Source organism: Macaca mulatta, chromosome 8, assembly GCF_049350105.2.
Source record: "Macaca mulatta isolate MMU2019108-1 chromosome 8, T2T-MMU8v2.0, whole genome shotgun sequence".
Lineage (NCBI taxonomy): Eukaryota > Metazoa > Chordata > Mammalia > Primates > Cercopithecidae > Macaca > Macaca mulatta.
The window spans coordinates 148,622,863-148,642,275 of record NC_133413.1 but is presented as its reverse complement, the minus strand read 5'-3'; the positions used below and the strand labels follow the sequence as shown (position 1 = coordinate 148,642,275).

The 19,413-nt window shown below is 42.7% G+C and overlaps 1 protein-coding gene across 1 annotated transcript in view; it reads left to right on the top strand.

Moving 5' to 3' along the window:
• Positions 1-19,413, top strand: part of FAM135B (family with sequence similarity 135 member B) — a 353,644-nt gene that overhangs the window by 148,220 nt on the left and 186,011 nt on the right. The gene's annotated exons all lie outside the window — the stretch shown is intronic.

The window sequence follows — 19,413 nt, the reverse complement described above, 5'->3', positions numbered from 1 at the left end:
GAAAGTGCTCCTATACTAGGAAAGTCTTGTGGGATGAACAAAAACACATTCATGTAGCACAGGGAGGTAGAGCTGGATCTGGAGCGCATGCAGGAGCTGAGAGTCCCAAGAGAAGGAAGGGCCATTTACCACTGCCAAGAAAGTGAACCTTGAACTAGCCCTTCGAGGATGAGTGGATGCACGAGGCACAGACAGAGTTGAGGTACAGGGAGCCTCGGGGGCATGGGCTGACTCATCCAAGGATGTGGGAAGCATGCAGGAGGGAGGAGGGGATGGATGTGGGAGAGCTGGACCACGAGGAACCCTATGTTCCAGTCTGAGGAGTTGGGATGCTGGCCAGCAGGAGGGCTCTAAGAGCAGGTTGGCATCATAGCTAGTACTCAATGCCCAGGTGAGGAATGATGAATAGGACATGGGTGCTGGAGCCTGGCCCTCCTGGGTTAACTCCTAGCTGTGTGGCCAGGACGCATCATCCTCTCTCCCTCTATGTCAGTGTCCTGTCTGTGGATGGTAATATGGATGACAGCATGGGCATAAGGATGTGGGTAATGTGGATACTAATGATATCCATGTGAATAGGGCAGTTGTGAGGATTTAGTGAGACACTTTAAGTAAAATGCTTCACATATGGCTGGAGCATAGATGAGTACTCCCTGACCGTTTCCTGTTCTGTTTCTCTCTTTCTGTTTGTATCGTTCGTATTGTTCTGGTGTGGGATTATTATTTTCGCAGGCTCTCTCTAGCAGTGGCAGTGGGGAGCGTGCATTATGATGGGGTTTTCAGAAATTCAGGGTGCAGAGATGTTCCGGATGTGAGTGCTGGACCTCGCTGTCGTTATTCCAGACTTTTCTGTGACCTGTGCTCCATAGACAGCTGAGTCGCGTGCTTCAGGAAGGACTGCAGTCCTGCCAGATGATGACAAGGGAGTTCTTGCAGCTCCCAACCCATCCCGGGGACGATGAACCAGGCCTGGCGTCCAGGGATCACAAGTTAGATATGAGGAATTCAGATGGAGGGGCTGTGCCCTTTGCAGGCTGAACTGGATGGGGGTGGGGACAAAGCACAGCCCCCACTCTTCCTCTCCCCCGTCACTGCTTCCTCACCATCTGATGAACAGGAAGCGATGGGACCCCTCTCTTTGGAGTTCAGCCCTGCAGAGGACACTCAGGTGGCCTAACGGAGGGGGCTGGGTTGGGGGTGTGAGCCGGGGAGGCTTTCCTGTAACATGAAGCAAGGAGGAATTGTGTTTAGATTGTTCTAGCCCTTTAACTCTGTGACGCTGCAGCTCTCAGCTGATGGCATGCTCTAGTTCTAATCACCATATGCACATATGCAAAAAAACTGGGACACATATGCAATCTGTCTCCCAGTTTTGTCAAAGGCCAGTGCCGTTTTCTAGCCTCCCCAATCCATTCTCCTTTTTTCTGATGTCACGAAAGCAGGGTAGAAATGGTAGGTGTCACTTTTCCTGACTCTGATACTTCCCTGGCATTCTGCCCAGCTTCAGGGTAGAAGAAAGGAGAAAGGGTGTGGGGGTGGGGCAGGAGGGGGCAGTTCAGGGAAAACAGTTTACATTGGAGATTATAAAAAAAATATCTATTTAGTTAGTTTTTTAAACATGATGCAATTGACTTCTCAAATCTGAGTAAATGCCCCTTAACCAACAAACATTTGTATGATGATTTAGGGTTTTAAAATTATGTACGACATATTGCACAACTCTTTTAATTGACACGAAGAAAACAATAAGATGATGAGGGTGCTAGGCGAGAAGAATGAGGAATCATTTTAAGGATTGAGTGCAGCGGTTTCTTCCTCTCATCTCTGTGGGACCCTGAAAATCCCAAGTTCTCCGATGGGCATGGGATTCCCAAGACCAGACTCCTTTTCAGAATCCTGCCCCGTAGGTCATGTCTAGAGCTGGGCATGGCACTTCCTGAGATCTGTATCACCCTTGAGACATTTGTGCTGTTGAACAAGAATCACAGTGTACTCATTTAAACAAATTAGAAAATGCAGAATAAGAAAAATTGTATTACAATTATTACTAAAGTTTTAGAAAATGTAAACTTTTCTTTTGCATGCATGAGGATTATAAATGCATTGATGTGAGCATTATAAACAAAAATAAGATTCTGCTGGACACACTGAATCCTTTTCCTTTTTCTGATTGCTTATGAACAATTGAGTAGTTCTATTGTAAAGACACGTGTACGCATATGTTCACTGCAGCACTATTCAAGATAGCAAAGAGATGGAATCAACCTAAATGCCCATCAATGATAGACTGGGTAAAGAAAATGTGGTACATATACACCATAGAATACTATACAGCCATGAAAATGAACAAGATCATGTCCTTTGCAGGGACATGGAGGGATCTGGGGGCCATTATTCATAGCAAACTAATGCAGGAATAGAAAGCCAAATACCACACATTCTCACTTATAAGTAGGAGCTAGATGATGAGAATATGTGGGCACATAGTGGGGAGCAACACACACTGGGGCCTATGGGAAGGTAGAGGTTGGGAATGGGGAGAAGATCAGGAAAAATAACTAACGGGTACTAGACTTAATACCATGGTAATGAAATAATTTGTGTGACAAATCCCCATGAAACAAGTTTTCCTATGAAACAAACCTGCACATGTACCCCTGAACTTAAAATAAGTTTTTTAAAAAAGAAAACAAACAAACAAAACAACTGAATAAGTGGATATTTGCTAAGGGAGTTTCTATATAGCCACTTGCTGTAGGCCAAAGTCTGAGTGACGTGGGAATGTGGAAGCATTGCCAAAGCAAGCAATTCTAGCCCCACCCTACTGTGGTGGGTCAATAAGAGAGAGATGGGGCCAGACATGGTAGCTCACGCCTGTAATCCCAGCACTTTGGAGGCTGAGGTGGGTAGGTCACCTGAGGTCAGGAGTTCGAGACCAGCCTGGCAAACATGGCAAAACCCTGTCTCTACTAAAAATACAAAAATTAGCTGGGCATGGTGGTGTGTGCATGTAATCCCAGCTACTTGGGAGGCTGAGGCACGAGAATCACTTGAACCCGGGAGGCAGAGGTTGCCGTGATCCAAGATCACGCCACTGCACTCCAGCCTGGGTAACAGAGCAAGACTCCATTCCTCTTCCCGCCTCAAAAAAAAAAAAAAAAAAAAAAGAGAGACATAGAGGTCAGGATCAGGAGGTCAGTGGTTAGATGATTCTGGCTACTAAAATGGGCTCAGAACTGGGTCATGAACTCATTCCTCAAATAAGTAGGTTGAGCAGTCTGCAGATATCAGTCAAGCAAAAGTTCTCATAGCAAGCAAGCTCACAGTCTGAATCAGGATCTTGGGTTAAGCAGATATTAATTATTAATTAATATCTTATAAATCCTTTCTCAATTCATATCTTGAAGGATTGCTGGGTGTTAGGCACTGTGATGGGATTTTAGACAGAAAGAAGGAGCATGATATGACTCTTGCTGTCCAAGTGCTCAGGTCTAGCTAAGGAAAACCTGTCTGCAAAGCAAGCAATGGTGATGTAGTATTATGTTTAGAAAACAGTGGGGATCCCCCAGCCCTTAGACAACAGAAGATAGGCAAGCCCTATTCTGCTGGATGTCAGGGAAGGCTTCCCACTAGGTCAGGGAGGGAGCCTTTTAGGGGAGTGACACGGGCAAAGGTGTGGAAATTTGGAAGAACATGATGCATTTGCACACCAGCAACACAGCATACCTGGTGCAAAGGCAGAGATGCCTAGGGAGTAGGAAGCAGGTAACCAAGATGCTATCAGAAGAGACAATGAAAGACCCAACCTCAGAGACAGAGTCTGGTAGAAGGCAGATGCCACAGTGTTGAGCAAACAGGGTCCGAGGTTTAGTTGTCCCAGGGTAAGTGTTACAGGGCTCTGTGGAGATGATCTTTGTTCTGTGAATTGGTTTTGAGGCTAATCCCTACACAGCACAGAAGATCCCTGACTGGGTGTTCCTTTACCTCTTCGCAAGTCACTAAGCCAAAATCTCCTTTGATTTAATAACATTCTAAATGTGATTTTTTTCCCCCAAATATTTTACGGTTGGTTGGAGGACTGTTAATCTAAAATACAAGAGTGTGTGTGTGTGTGTGTGTGTGTGTGTGTGTGTATGTGTGTGTGTTTGCTTTCCAAATCCCAGCTGTAGAGTCTTCCGTTAGGATTGTTAGGGGAGGACAGCACTCTGGCCAGCACTCTCCCAGCACAAAACACCCAACCTTGTTTTATGTGAGGTCATCTCACTTCCACCATCTCCCTGAAGAAGCACCACACAGATGTCTAGAAAGAGCTGCCAGCTGTTTTGTTTGGGTGTAACTCAACAACTTTCATTTCTTCCCTGGTGTGTTAGGACTCAAGTCAAAATGGTTTAGAGTTGTGTAGGCCCCTAAATCCTGCCCAGGTTTCCTGCACTCCATGTTCACTCTTCTCCTTGCCCCCAAATGCACCACACGCCCCTGCTCTTCGCCAGGGTTTCTCCTCACCTGTCACAGTTGAGAGCCTCATCATCCACCCTTTTGCCTGAACAGAGGTGAGATGGAGGAGTAGTGAGGAAGAGTGTGATCTTTGTAACCAGGTCTGGATCCAAATCCCAGGTCTACTAAATCCACACATGACTTTGTTTTACCTTGAATTTCAAGTTCATCTTCTGAAAATTGGGATATGGCATCTTAACTGTATGACTGGGAGGGCTGAATGATATAATTTATGTGCAGTGTCCATTAAGGTAATTTTAGCATTATAGCAAATGCAAATTTTTTTTTCCTCCCAAAGAGAAAGCCCTCAATGATCTCCTAAGAGCAGCAGCGTCTTACTAAAACTGGAAGCAGAGATCATCATGGGCCATAGAAATTGGCTCATGAAGAAGCAGGTGTCCACATAGCCCTACCTGGTCCTGATGCAATGTAAGCATGCCCTTTCCTTGAAGACCAAAGGAATCACTCTTGGACTGAAGATGAAGTATCCTCTGGTCTCCAGGGGATGTGCTACCCTAAGCCTTGGACTCAGAGCCAGATGATCCAGGTGTAAACCCAAGCTTTGACAGTGCTCCCATTAAGTGTCATTATTGAGAGAGCAATCTCCTAGTTGCACCTGTCCTATTAATTTTTATTTTGCAAATAAGCATGGAATTGTGACTTGCAACCTTACTTGACAATTGCAGACTTGTTCAGAGCACTTCAAACAGATCTTGGAACAAGATTTGGGCAGCTTGGAACAAGAATGTAGCACTGGGTTTCATAACATAAGTAGTTCAGTGTTTTCATTTGGGAAATGAAAGTCAGAGAGTCCTGGAGACATTAAGTGACTTGCCTAAGGTCACATGTGGGTTGGTGTTAGGGATGGTTCTGGGACCTTTTGACCACATCACCTGGGGGCTCTCCATTCCCAGAGGAGCAGCCCATCACACATGTGATGTGATGTGACACAACGGGGGAGGAGTCACATGCTGAGGCCCATCTAAGAGTTCTCACAGAATCCTTTTCCAAATCCTAGATAAATGTATTTGGATTATTTTAATGCAACTTTATTTAGCCTAGTATAAAAGCAGTAGAAACTAAACTAACCAAACAAGCAAAATGCAGGCTTTGGGGAGGCTGCTGTTCACCCCAGAGAAAAGACTTTATTTAAATCCTCCACTAATTAGTCATCAGGTGAGGTGGCTAAGATTTGACTGTGTTATGATTATCTTTGGAAGACCTTTCTGTAGTGCAGGGTTTTGTGGCTCAAAGAGTCTGACAGATCTTGGATTTAAATTCAGCCTCACCACTGTTTTGCTCTATGGCTTGGCGAAGTCAGTCAACTTCTCTGAACCTCTTTCCTCATCTGTAATCTGGGATAATGCCTATTTTTAGACCTGCTTTTAAAAAGGAATTAATCTGTTTTCCATCATCCTAAAAATAGAAGAGCCATTATAGTCCTTGAATTCTTGTATCATAAAAGAAACTATTTGGGGTTTACACATTATTGATAAAAATGCTGCAAAGACCTTTGATTGACACTTTGAATGCCTGAGTCAGATGATGAAATACACACCCAAATATATTTCTTTTCCAAATAATGTGTCTGTGATTGAAGTCATTCATTAGTCAATACTTCTTGTTTTTGGAACTTTGCATTAAGTTGGAAAATGTTTCCTAGTACCTACCACATATGGCATGCCAGGGAAGCAGGACTAAAAATAATGCATTTTTGGGAGGCTGAGGCGGGTGGATCACCTGAGGTCAGGAGTTCGAGACCAGCCTGACCAACATGGAGAAACCCCATCTCTACTAAAAATACAAAATTAGCTGGGTGTGGTGGTGCATGCCTGTGATCCCAGCTACTTGGGAGGTTGAGGCAGGAGAACTGCTCGAACCCAGGAGGCGGAGGTTGCAGTGAGCCAAGATCACGCCACTGCACTCTAGCCTGGGCAACAAGAGTGAAACTCTGTCAAAAAAAAAAAAAATGCATTTATATGAGAGTGGCTGACAGCTTGTTCTGGAGATCACTGACTGCCTGAAATGTGGGACCTTCCAAAATATAGTCCTGCTCAGAAAAAGTGTGGAGGGGGGGTAATGAGAGCACATGAATATAAGAGTGGATGGAGCTGCCCTGGATCCTGCTTGGCTAATTATCAGTATCACAGCCTTGGGAAAAGCCACTTAACCTCTATGAGTTAACTTCCTTCATTAATAATCTGAGAATGAGCATGCTTAGGGGGTTTGCTGAAGTCTAGAGATAAGGTGTCCTCCTGGACTGGGTGACAGCACAGAGCAGTGATTCCATGCTTGGTAGCCGGCAGTTGTACTATTTTTATTTGAAAGGGGCAGTGCCTTTGAGCAAGAAAAGCTTCTGCAAGGTTGTTATTGTGAGATGAGTGTTTTCTGTGGGCCTGCCGTGTGCCTGTGGATTCAGAGGTGTCTGGACTTTTCTAGGCTCTGCTCTTGCAGAACTTGGGTGTTTGCTTTTCCTGGTACTCAAAGACAAAGAAAGCCCAGGGAAGTGGTGGCTTTCTGTCCACCAGAGACTGACATTGCCCTGAACCACATAAAGCAGCAGCCACACTTTGAACTCACGGCACTTTGATTACAGGTTAAGGGAGACATATAAGAAAAGGCAACTGATGGTAAAAATAAGCAACTGGTGCTTTGCTGCAAAAATAAGAGGAGCTGCCTGGGCATTATTGTTAGGAAAAGGTATGAGTGAGGATTGAGTTGGGGTGGGAAGAGGAGACTGGAGAGACTGGGCAGGAGCAAGCCCATCAGACAGCTTGCCACTAACCAGCTGGTTGAGAACATGCCCGGATGCAAGCCAGCGTTCTTATGTTCTGTTCAACGTAACTTTATCAAGCAGTCTCTGCATTCTTGTCTTAAACATTGGGACTCTCTCCCTTTCTTCCTTCTATTCAATTCATTAATATTTATATAGTGACATCTGTCAAACTTCCTGACCTAGATCTTCTTACATGGAACCCAGGGCTTTTTCTGGAGCGATAATCATGTTCAAATTAATATTAACAACTATGACCAAAGTTGCAGTAGCTTACCAGACGTGGGGCTGAGTTCTCCCACCTACTGCCTCGTGAACCCTCACAACAAAGCTGTGAGGTGAGTTTACAGCTTCCCCATGTCTGTCTGACCCCAGAATCCTCACTCTACCTGCTCCTCACTTCAGCCAGTGAGGAGTTCTGCAAAGACCATTTGCCTCATGTATGATCTTTTGGTTAAAACACCCTCCCCCATTGTAATTACAGAATACATCTCCTAGTCAAATGGAGCCAAGGGGATTTTTTGTTGTTGTTCTGTCTGAACAGTTTTGTAGAAATAAAGATTTGATTGATGAGGAAATGGAAATTCCTACACACATAATGAAATCCCTTGAAATCTCCAGAATGACTTCAGACACCTGGGAGTTTTCATATCAAAAAGCAATTAAAAGACACAGGGAGCCAAGGGAGGGAGTCACGATTCAGGGTTATGATGTTTTCTTCTCAAAAGAGACACATGCTGGTGGAAGGAGCTGGAAATTGGTCAGAGATCTTTTCTGTGACACAACAGTTGGTGCGTGTGTGTGTTCCTCTATCATCTCTCTCTCTCCGTCTCTATCTTTCCATCTGCCCACCCATCCATCTATATCTATTTATCTACCCAACATCTACTTACCTCTGTCCCTCACTGTCTGCTTTTCAATCGATCATCTATGTGGCTGTTTGTTTATGGAGTTTGCGGTGGCCTGTTTTACCTGTCATTGTAGCCCATGCATAAACTGTTGCTTGTACTGTATTATTTTTGGGTGTTTTGTTTGTTTCCAAAGGAAACAGAGGAGAACGTGACATCATCCAAAAGGATAAGTGAGGCATCATGCAATTTCTGAGTATGTACAGTATATACATGCACCTTTCATCAAATAGTCTCATAACTATTGAAGACTTTATCTGGGCTGTGCCAAACTTTCGTATGTCTCCCTCACTCAACCTTATGAATTGGATCTTTGTTCATCTGCATGTTACAAAGGAGGGAATAGTAGCTCACAGAGGTTAAGTAACTTTCCTAAGCTGGGAGGCGATGACTCAAACCTAGCTCTGTTTGATTTCACAGTTGATTGCCTTAACCACTACACTTATATCCTCTGGTGGAAGGTAGCTTGGGCCATCTATTTTTATAGTAACACTTATTAGAATAAATGGTTGGGAAGGAAATATCTATTTGCACTTCCTCATTACCCATCCCATACTCTGGCCAATGTCAACTCCTCAGGGTTCCTACAATGCTCTCTAGGACTTGCCCTCCTGCATTTCCCCAAGTTGTTCCTCCACCTTAGCCATTTATGCCTAATGTTCCATTATTGGAAAGCTAAGCATGTGGGAGTTATTTATATCCACTGCTCAAGGTCATCGCCAAGGTCTGATCACAAAATTTCAAAAAATTGCAACCTCAGGCATAAATAGGTTAAATGCCGTCCCATCTTCCCCAGCCTGGTCAAGACCTACCTGTTCTTAGGGGTGAGCCAAAATGACATGTAAGCTCCATCAGCATTCAGTTAGAGTTGTAAAATGGGTCAAACCTGAATAAGTCAGGTGAGCTCATGTGTAGATATATGCAACATGCACAAAATTTCTTTACAGGGCATCTCTGTCTACCAGCATCTCAATCATTCTGGGTTGTGGCCTACATTCTAAAACTGAAGAAGCATGCTGGGGTTATCCGGGGAATACAGAAACACTGAATGCAGTTTTAGGCTTGTTCCCCAAGACAAGAATGATAATAAGGCCCTGATGAAAATTACTGACATCAAAGATATCAATTTTTGCTCCAACCAGTTTGCTGTTTTTATTGGCTTTGTACTCTTGGCTATTTCTTGCAATGTGAAGTCTCTCTCATATGTTCTACTACCTTGTAGGGACTTTGAGTTTTAAATTTACTTCTTCCTTAAATCAACTCCTGTCTTCTACTAAAGGCAATCTGTTCCCACTCTGAGTTAACCTCACTCTTTTTCTTACCCCCTTGGAAGTCCTGAGGGGTTTCCTGTGATTGTGATTATAATTTGTGAAATTGGTTTTGTTCTCTGTTAGACTGTAAGCTCCCCCAAGTCAGGGGGAGCTTCCATCCTTCCTTCTTGTGTTCTCAGCCACTGTACTGGTGCCTTGTTCTCAGCAATGTTCAATTTTCAGATGAGCATAGCTGAGCAGCAAGAACTTGAATGATGTGGACACAAAGCTTGCAATGACTGTTTCCGTCATGGTTACTGACACGACTTGTGAATGTTTGCACTCCTCCTGCTATTATGGGTCATTCCTGTACCCTGGTGACATTTCAGTGGGTAGCCATTATGTATGACTTGATACATTTTGAGAATATTTTTGTCTTTGGAGTTTCGTAGCCATGACCTTGCATCCCAGGTTTTCTTGTGAGCTACAGTCTATGAGCAAGATACTTTTTGTTCCAAACTTCAGGTTCCTCATAGGAATACTGGAGGAGGAATATTGGAAGGATCTGTTTTGAATATCGTCCAGGTAGAATGTGACAATGAATGTAAATCACCAAGAGTCTTTGCCTGGCACACGGTTGACTTGCAAGAGCTGGTGGCTTCCTTTGTTTTCACTCTGGTATTCTGCTTATTATTGATATTTACAGAGTACCTGAAAGGAACAATAAGGTAACAGGAACAATAAGGTAAACAGCCTACTTATAGAAAGTATTTTCTTATCACTTAATATTAATATATATACTAGAATTAAATTGTGTTCAATTATATGGGTATAATGCATTGGAGGATGGGCCAACATTAGCAGTCCTGAGGTCTAGCATAGACTTTGCTAATCTTTGGAAGACTTCTTCCCCATTTCTGTGTCTACATTCCATTAGCAACATATGAATGTCATAATTATAATAATAATTAAATTACGGCTTTTAGAAGGAGTTGGTGCTGACTGTGTCTCCTACACGGTCCCAGGTGTTGCGTATGTGTGATCTCATTTGTTTCCCATAAAAAATGTTAACATGAGAAACCAAATGCTCAGAGAGGTAAAATGAACTGTTCAGGGTAACGCACCATTAGTAAACTGCAAATCCAGCATTTAAAGCCTGGTCTTTCTGAGCACCTGGATTCTATCGTGTGTTTTCACTTCATGCCTTTGATCCTTCTGCATGAAACACTTGTGAGTTGTTTTGCTTTTCAACTCTGCTCCCAACTCCTGACTGCTTGGAACTGGTGGCGGGTTTCTGGTTTTGCCAATCAGAAAACTTCTCTCTGCAGAAACTCCTGTCACAGTGTGATACTGCACGACAAATTTTCTGGTCTGAGGTTTTAAATTACTCGTGACATTTCAAGCTGTGCAAGTCGCTTGAAGGCCTGCCTCAACCAAGCTCATTTAATCAAGCCACACACATGCAAAGAAAATCAAATGCTGCCTTGAATCCAGAGGGAAGAGGACTGACACCTGTTGAGCATCCACTGTATGTCTGGCATCTTGTAATAATGTTTCATATTGGCTCTCTAGAAGGAACGTTCATTTTACCTGCAAGTGGTAACTCCCTGGATGACAGACCAGCAGCAGCAACTTCTCTGAGCACAACATTGACACATGGCCACTCAGCAAACTAGAACTCCATCTGGGTTGACTCATCAGATAGGAACAACAGGTCCATCAGCCCGTATGAATAAAAGCAGCAAAGGGAGATGCAGGGATGGGGAAGCACCTTTCAGTTTCCCAGCAGCTCAGCAATCTCGTATTTTTTTATATACAGTCACCCCAACTAAGCTACTTGTGTTGCTGGTTTGAGTTCCTTAAGGGGCCTCCTTCTAGGAGTACAGACATTTGCTGATGAATGTATTTGGGGTAGATATGCAAAGATAACCATAGCAGTAATGATACCCACCATTCATTGAAGCTCAGTTTTGCTATACACATTGATTTTGATTTCTACGTCAACTCCAGAAGGTAACTGAAATCTTCATTTGCAAATGACAAAAGTGAAGCTCAGAGAGTTAGTAGCTTTAAGTTGACACAGAAAGCACCATTGTAGTGTTGCTAATGCTGTTCATTTGCTTTGTTTTGTTTTAATATGAATGAGAAGAGGAGGCAGTGGGAGAAGTTATAGCCGTTCTGTTCAGACTTCCAAGTTTGTGTACAAAAGGCATACATTTTACAGAGGTCATTCTTCCCTGCAGCTTGTAAGAGCTTAATGAGCTAGCTTTATTCAATGAGGATTCTCTGAGCAATATATGTATTATTTCCTGAAGGCTCAACAGTTTGAGTTCCACCCAACAGTGATTTTCTTGAAATTTTTCCAGATCGCCCATTTATTTCCTCTGTTTGGGTTTCAGATTTCCTTTGGTTAACAGGATAGAGCGGTGGTGGTGACGGAAGGAGGTGGAGCAGTGGTGCTGATGTGTAAAAACTGGCACTTCAAAACAAAGATTTATGGTATTTGTCCATTTACATGCTGTAAATACTCCCACCAAGGCCAATTTCAAGATACCAATGTGAAGTTAAAGGACCTGAAGGCATGCACAATCAGCATGCAGCAGCTACTTCCAGGCTTCTGCAGAGGCTCCATTTACACACAATTGGATTGGACAAATGTTTGTTAAGTGCCTACAACTCAGTATTCTCATTAATAGCTTTGATATTTGTTATATAACTTAAATTTTCTTATTTTTTTTAATCTATGGGGGTTAATGATTTCTACGGAATCCTCTAGCCCTCAGAGGAGACACAGTGTCAAAAATAAGAAAGAGATAAGAATATGGGCTTTGAAATCAGACTGTGTTGTTTGAATCCCAACTCTGCTACTTATCCTGGGAAAGTTATCTAATTCATTTTTGCTTGACTTTTCTTTTATGTAAAATGATTGAACAGTACTTAACGCAAAGAGAATTTGTATGCATTAACTAAGTGATTACATGTAAGTTGCTTTTCAGCTTCCTGTAGATAAAACCAGGACTTTTAATTAGTTCTTCCCCTGGTCAGGATATGCCGTATTGTATAGTGGTTACGAGCACACACTCACAAATCAGATTTCTTGGGCTTGAGTCTTAGCTCTCCAATTTACAAGTTGCAGAAACTTGGAAAAATAGTTTACCTTCTCTCAATCTTACATCGTTTTTCTGAATGGATATTAATATTTGTTTCCACCATACATGGCTGCTTTTGATGATTACATGAGATGATCTAAGAGTGGTGAGCATAGTGGTTGGAACATTGTCAGCTATCAAAGTGATAATTGCTGATTATTCTTTCCATTCGGAATTTCTGTGGTTTTGGTAATTCAAGGAAATCACTGGTTTGATATTTTTAAACATTTTCTGTGGCAAGAAGAAAGAATTTTGTTTGGACTTTTAAGATTCTGCAAAAATGGCAAATGGCTTTACCCTTTGTCATTACTACTTTTTAGAAGTGAGTGGTCTGGCTGAAAATGTTTACTTTCTTTTAAGGAATTCCTCAATTTCTTAAAAGAAATTGAAGAATAAATGCTATCTAATACTATATAGATCTCCTACCTGACTTAGGAGTCATGTGACTGCAGGAATTTGAAAAACCTTACTTCCTTACCCGTATATGGAATGACAATGTACAATTCATAGAATTTTCATGAGAATTAAATGTGATCTCTGGTAATGTGGATGCCACATAGTGCTAGACAAAAAGGATCGAAACATGGCAGAAAATGCAATTAGTTTATAGTTGGCTGGGACACGGGGATTCGCAATTTCTGCTTTTGACCACTTACTACCCTCAAGTTTCCTGGACAGATATGAGCACAGAGAATTAAGAAAGAAGTGTTGTCCTGTCATCTGTGGCTTTGGCCCCAAGCCCTGTTGGAGAATGCCAACGAGTTAGGTTCAGCCACATGAAGACAGCCTTCGTCTTCCATTAAATAACCTTGAATTACGGTATATAAAAAATATCTGCTTTATGTCTACACGAAAGTCCAACCTAGATTCTTAGATTTTAATGGCTCTTATGCAAGGCAAAGCAGAGTTTTCCATTTTCAGGAAAAAAAGCAGTGAGATAAGTCAGGCTGTCTGTGTCAATTCTTCTGAATTTTCACCTACACAAAGTATGGCCCAGGAGAGTCCTGCAATCAGATCCTACAGTAAGAGGTGTATTTGGCTTCAAATAATCAAGCATATAACTTACGCTGGCTTAACTAGCACAAGATACCACAAGAAACACAGAAGTAGACAGCACAACCATGTCACCAGGGACAGTGAGGACTTAGACTTCTCTTTCTGCTCTTCCATGCATAGCAAAAGGCTTTTTAATACTCATAGCTGGAGAAAGGCTGCCTTTACAACCACATTTATATTTTTGGATATATTAACAAATTAAGAGAAGAGACAAACAGCCCAAGGGTCATGAAACAGGTTTCTCCTTTAAAAGCTTTCCTGTCTGCTTTACCTGCCAATGTGCACTTTTATTTCATTAGCCAAGAGGGGGTCATGAGATTTCTCCTAGCTGCAAGGGAGTCAGCAAAGGGTGGATATTTTCAGGTAGGTATAGTAATTCCCCTGAGAAAACCTGGCTTTGCTTTGTAAGGAAAGAGGAGTTTACAGATAGCCAGCCAGCAATTCACAGCCTGAGCCACATAGAACCTTCTGGGTCAGCAAGGAGAATGCGGCTAGAGAAATGCAGAGGATCATCACAGTAAACATTGGTGGAATCTGAATGAGTTATTATATTGTGATTATATCAAAGTATCCAGATGAGTTCTGCTGAAATATTAGAGTGGACTTTCCTTGGAAAAGTATTTCAATAATCGCCATTGAAGCCAATAAAATGCAACAGAATGGTTCATAGTCCTACAGTGGTGAGTACATACTGTCAACCTGTTAGTGTGTACTGTATAGTAAAAATATATTAGTCATTTCATTGGTTTTTTTGTTTCTTATCTTTTGAAACCAAGGCCTCTTTTATTGGCAGGACTTTGCAGACCTTCCTGCCAGGGCAGAGTTTCACCTCCGCATCACAGTGTCTTTCACTGTCAGGTGGGGGCCAGCTATGTGAGGCTGGGATTCCAGATGGTGCCAGGTGTCCTGCTGGCAAAGAGACTGGGAAGAGTAGTGTGACAGCTCATTAGGTGAGGTCTAGGCAAATGGCAGTTCTTTATAAAGATGGAGGTAGGGCAGGTTATGTTTATTATACCTGGCCATACGAGAAAATATTTCACCTCTCTAGTTGTTTATAAATCCTCATGCAGTTTCCCCATAGCTGACTATCATTAGATTGTGGAGCATTAGCTTTTTTAAAGGAGAGAAATCCACTGACTGCATTATTGCTGATTCTGTCATGGTGTCCCATTGTTAGGACAAGACCGAGGACAGGATTGCCAGTATTTAATCAGGCTTTTCAGAACTCACTGGAAAAAACCCTACAGTATCAAGCAATCTGGAGTTAGCTTTGACTCTAAATTGACTCAGCCTTTTGGGGAACAACATAGCACAGGAGAGGGTCTCCTCCCCTAGCCAGACCAGAGGAAGCTTAGCTCATGTCCTGAATCCTCTGCCAGCTTGCCCTTAAGTAGGCACCACGCTTGTCAGGTGTGGGCAGAGGAGCTGTTTTGAGTTTCCACTAACGCTGCTGATAGAAATGTGTACATGCTTTATGGGAAGTTGTGATCATGGCTACCATTTACAGAGTCCCTGCCATATACAATGTTTTAACTGTCCTTTAAAAACAAAGTTCCCCTGCACGTTCATATTACAATGTATACTTTATTTTTATTTTTATTTTTTTTTGGAGACGGAGTCTCGCTCTGTCGCCCAGGCTGGAGTGCAGTGGCCGGATCTCAGCTCACTGCAAGCTCCGCCTCCCGGGTCTACGCCATTCTCCTGCCTCAGCCTCCCGAGTAGCTGGGACTACAGGCGCCGCCACCTCGCCCGGCTAGTTTTTTGTATTTTTTTAGTAGAGACGGGGTTTCACTGTGTTAGCCAGGATGGTCTCGATCTCCTGACCTTGTGATCCGCCCGTCTCGGCCTCCCAAAGTGCTGGGATTACAGGCTTGAGCCACCGCGCCCGGCCACAATGTATACTTTAAACATAAGGGAACTGAGCCTCTGCAAGTTTTGAATCCTTGGGAATTTGAATCCATGTCTGCCTGTCTCCAGTGGTTCCCTCCTGAGGCTCATGTAGGCAAGACTGGTTGTGAGAGAGTCATGCTCACACTTTCCAATGACCTTTGTTGGCAGTCACAGCATGTGTGGTTCTCTTGTAATTCCTGAGGTGCAAGCAAGGACACTTCACTCCTCTTCACAGGGACCTTGACACCTGGGTGAACAGACAGACAGAGGGGAGTCATTCCATTATCATGTGACAAGCGTGATGCTGGGGGCCTAAGGTGCCTACATAAAGCCATCTTCATCATCATCATTTTTATTATACCTATTATTAAAAAGCACTCATTTAGACTCAATACTTGCCAGGCATGATATGCACTTTGCATATTACAAATCATTTAATCCTCGTAATGGCACTATGAGGAACATTACTGTCATTACTATCCCCATTTATACATGAGGACCTTGAGCACAGGGACACTGTGAGAGTGATTTATTCAAGGTCACACAGTCAGAAACGGGCAGATTTTCAGAGCTTACCCTCTTAATCAAAATGTTATATTGCTTCACAAGACTCAAAGATAATTTTCGCCCAGCCGTGTAGGCACACCCATATCATAGCCGACCATTTACATCTTGGTGCACTGTTTGGTGTAATCGTATACTGTATCCCGCAGGCATCCCTGAAACGTGACCCACCAAAAGCATCATGCCTTCTCCCAGCTTCATCCCAACTGTGATGCCGGAGGGTAGACTGGGATCATGGAGGTGGGAGGCTGTGTCTCACACATGTCTTAGGGAATAGCAATGAAGACATTGTACCTTTAATGGAATATGGGGTTGAGCATCATGCTGTGCTTGCCATGGATGCTCCCGTTCCTGCCTCACAATAAGTCTGCAAGGCTGGCACCAGCATGGCTTTCCTCGCCCAGGAGGAAAGAGAGGCTCAGGGAGGGAAAGTTACTAGCTTTAAGTTTTCCAACCTGGCTTTGGGAACCTAGGTGTTCAGACTCCAGAGTATCGGTGTTTGATTTTTCATGATAATGATGTGTATTTTAGGTCATGTCAGATGCCCCTGAGTCAGAGCAGTTGTTTCGTGCTATACTGATCTGAAAAATGATTTCGACAAAATGTCACAGATTTCTGTATTCCCATTATAGAATATTACCCCTCATTTTACAAAAATTGCATGTGGATTCTTTATCACGCACAGATTTGTGTATTAGGATTGGATTGTAGAAAACCATTGTTTGGGGGAATCTTTGTTTTTAGAATTTTCACTTATTCATTCCTTCACCTGGCATTTATTGAATGCGAACCACGTCAGCCTCTGTTAGTTTCTGGGGTACAGAGATGAATGGGGCCTGGCTGGTCTCCTTCAGTGGCTGGCGGTAATGGATATTTCTCTAATCAACTGAGAACAGATGTTCATTAGGTGCTTTTCTCTGTTTGGCACAGCTGTGAGACCTCTAAGGAATACAAAAGAAGTAAATAGTAGCATTCCTATTCTCAAGGTGCTTTTGAGAAAACAGAATGAAATACATGAAATGAGAGGTGTTACTAGAAAATTAGTAATCAGAGCGAGAATCCACTTAGGCTTCTGTAATAACAGTGATGAGGAAATTGAGGTGAGCTTATAATGTTAAAGCACCTGGCTTTGCCTTCCCTAAAATAAGCTGGGTGCTAGCCAAATGGCCCTGCATTTTAATCCCTAAACTATTCATTGCCTAGCTATGTGACTGTGGGCAAATCACCTAACTTCTCTGAGTCACAAAGTGTGTGTTGTTGACATGAGAATATTTATTCTCCTCTATTGGTTTTGTCATGAGGAGGAAGTTTGAAAACCTGTATTCATTAGTTTACAATTACTGCTGTGACATAGTGCCATAACCTAAGTGGCTTAAAACAACATAACATTATTATCTTAGAATTCCGCAGGTTAGAATTCTGAAATGTGGGCTAAAGTCAGTATTCTTGCATGATTGTATTACTGCATGGAGGCTCTAGAGTCTGTTTCTTTATCTTTTCCAGTTTATAGAGGCTGCCTGCATCCCTTGGGTGGTGATCAGCGATGGCTGGTCAAGTCTTTCTCACATTGCACTACTCTGTCCCTCTCTCTCTGTCTCTTGCCTCCTTCTTTCTCTTATAAGGAAAAAACTCTTGTGTTGCATTGAGTATACCCATGAAGTTTAGAATAATATCCAGATTTCAAGGCCAGCTGATTAACAGCCTTAATTTCATCTGCAACCTTAATTCTCTTTTGCCCAACATATTTACAGGTTCTGAAAATTAGGAGGTATATGTCAGGGGTTGGGGCGTATTATTATGCTTACCACATTATCCAAAGGGCATAGTTTAGTGCCAGTCATACAGATGGAAATCAATAAAGGGTGACTATTTTTGTTACTGTTTCCCAGAAGGAGTCCAGTGCAAATCTAGGCTACTGAAACACATCAGCATACTCTCTGAAGTTTTCCACCTCCTAGCTTATTTCCCCATTCTGAGGAAACTCATGGCCCATCTTCTTTTGCCATTTGATCATTCTGCAGCAATTTAAGTGAACTGCTCCCTTCTTTATGATAACTTCTTTGACTCCAGGTGGAAGGAGATGGCTCTAAGATGGTTAAAAGATACTTGGAGGCCGGGTGTAGTGGCTTACGTCTGTAATCCTAGCACTTTGGGAGGCCAAGACGGGGAGATCACCTGAGGTCAGGAGTTCAAGACCAGTCTGACCAACATGGTGAAACCCCGTCTCTACTAAAAATACAAAAATTAGCCTGGTGTGGTGACACATGCTTGTTATCCCAATCACTTGGGAGGCTGAAGCAGGAGAATTGCTTGAACCTGGGAGGTGGAGGATGCAGTGAGCCAAGATTGCGCCACTGCACTCCAGCCTGAGTGACAGAGCAATACTCTGTCTCAAACAAAACAAAACCAAGAAAACCCAAAAAAACCCAAAAAAACAAAAAAAACAAAAAACTTGTAGGTTTACTTACTGAGTCTGTGAACTTGCACCAATCTTTATCACTAAATGTAAATTTTCCCATCTTTAAGAGAGAAATCATGGTAAGTACATTAAAGACATCCTATGGGGATCAAACAGTATCATGCATGTCATACATGAGTATGTGGTTTATGGATTTATGACCTGATAGAAATTTCCCATGAGATAAAAGGGAATTACTAAAGCAGTTTTAGCTTTCTGTTTAATCGGGACAGAGCCTGAATGGGTCAACCTAATTGAAACATAAATGTTCACCCTATTCCTATAAAGCATCTGAAGTTCAACATAATTAACTTATTGAAGTAAGATTCAGTAGCATCAAGTGCTTTTAAGAAACAATTTGAGAGCACTTTGGAATCATCTATAAAAGGGACTTAGCTGTACAACAAAATGTGCCTCCTATGAGGTATATCAGGGAAAAGGAAACACCCATCTCTGGAATTGGAATCCTGGTTGCCCTTTGCTAGCTCTGTGGCTTTGGATAACTGGTTAGATCTTTCCAATGGCTCAATGCCTTCCTTGGTTTACCCTTGAGCTGCTGCTTGCTTTCACAAAGGATTCATGGGGGATCAACCAAGATTGCATACATGGAAGTTGCTAGTACAGGTCCTGCCACAGAAATGCTCAGTAAATCTTGAGCATAGCTGTAACCACTGCAAGTGCAGTGGGATGGGAGAGGGATGCATAGCCCCTGGCAATGACTGACACATCGTATTAATATGTTCAGAGAAGGCGCCGTTACAATGTGACAGTTGGTGGCCGTGCTGATGGGATTTGTGTCCCTTTCCTTCTTCATGAAATTACTGAAATACATAGATCTTTTATTAAAGAAACACTAAAAGTAACATCTTGC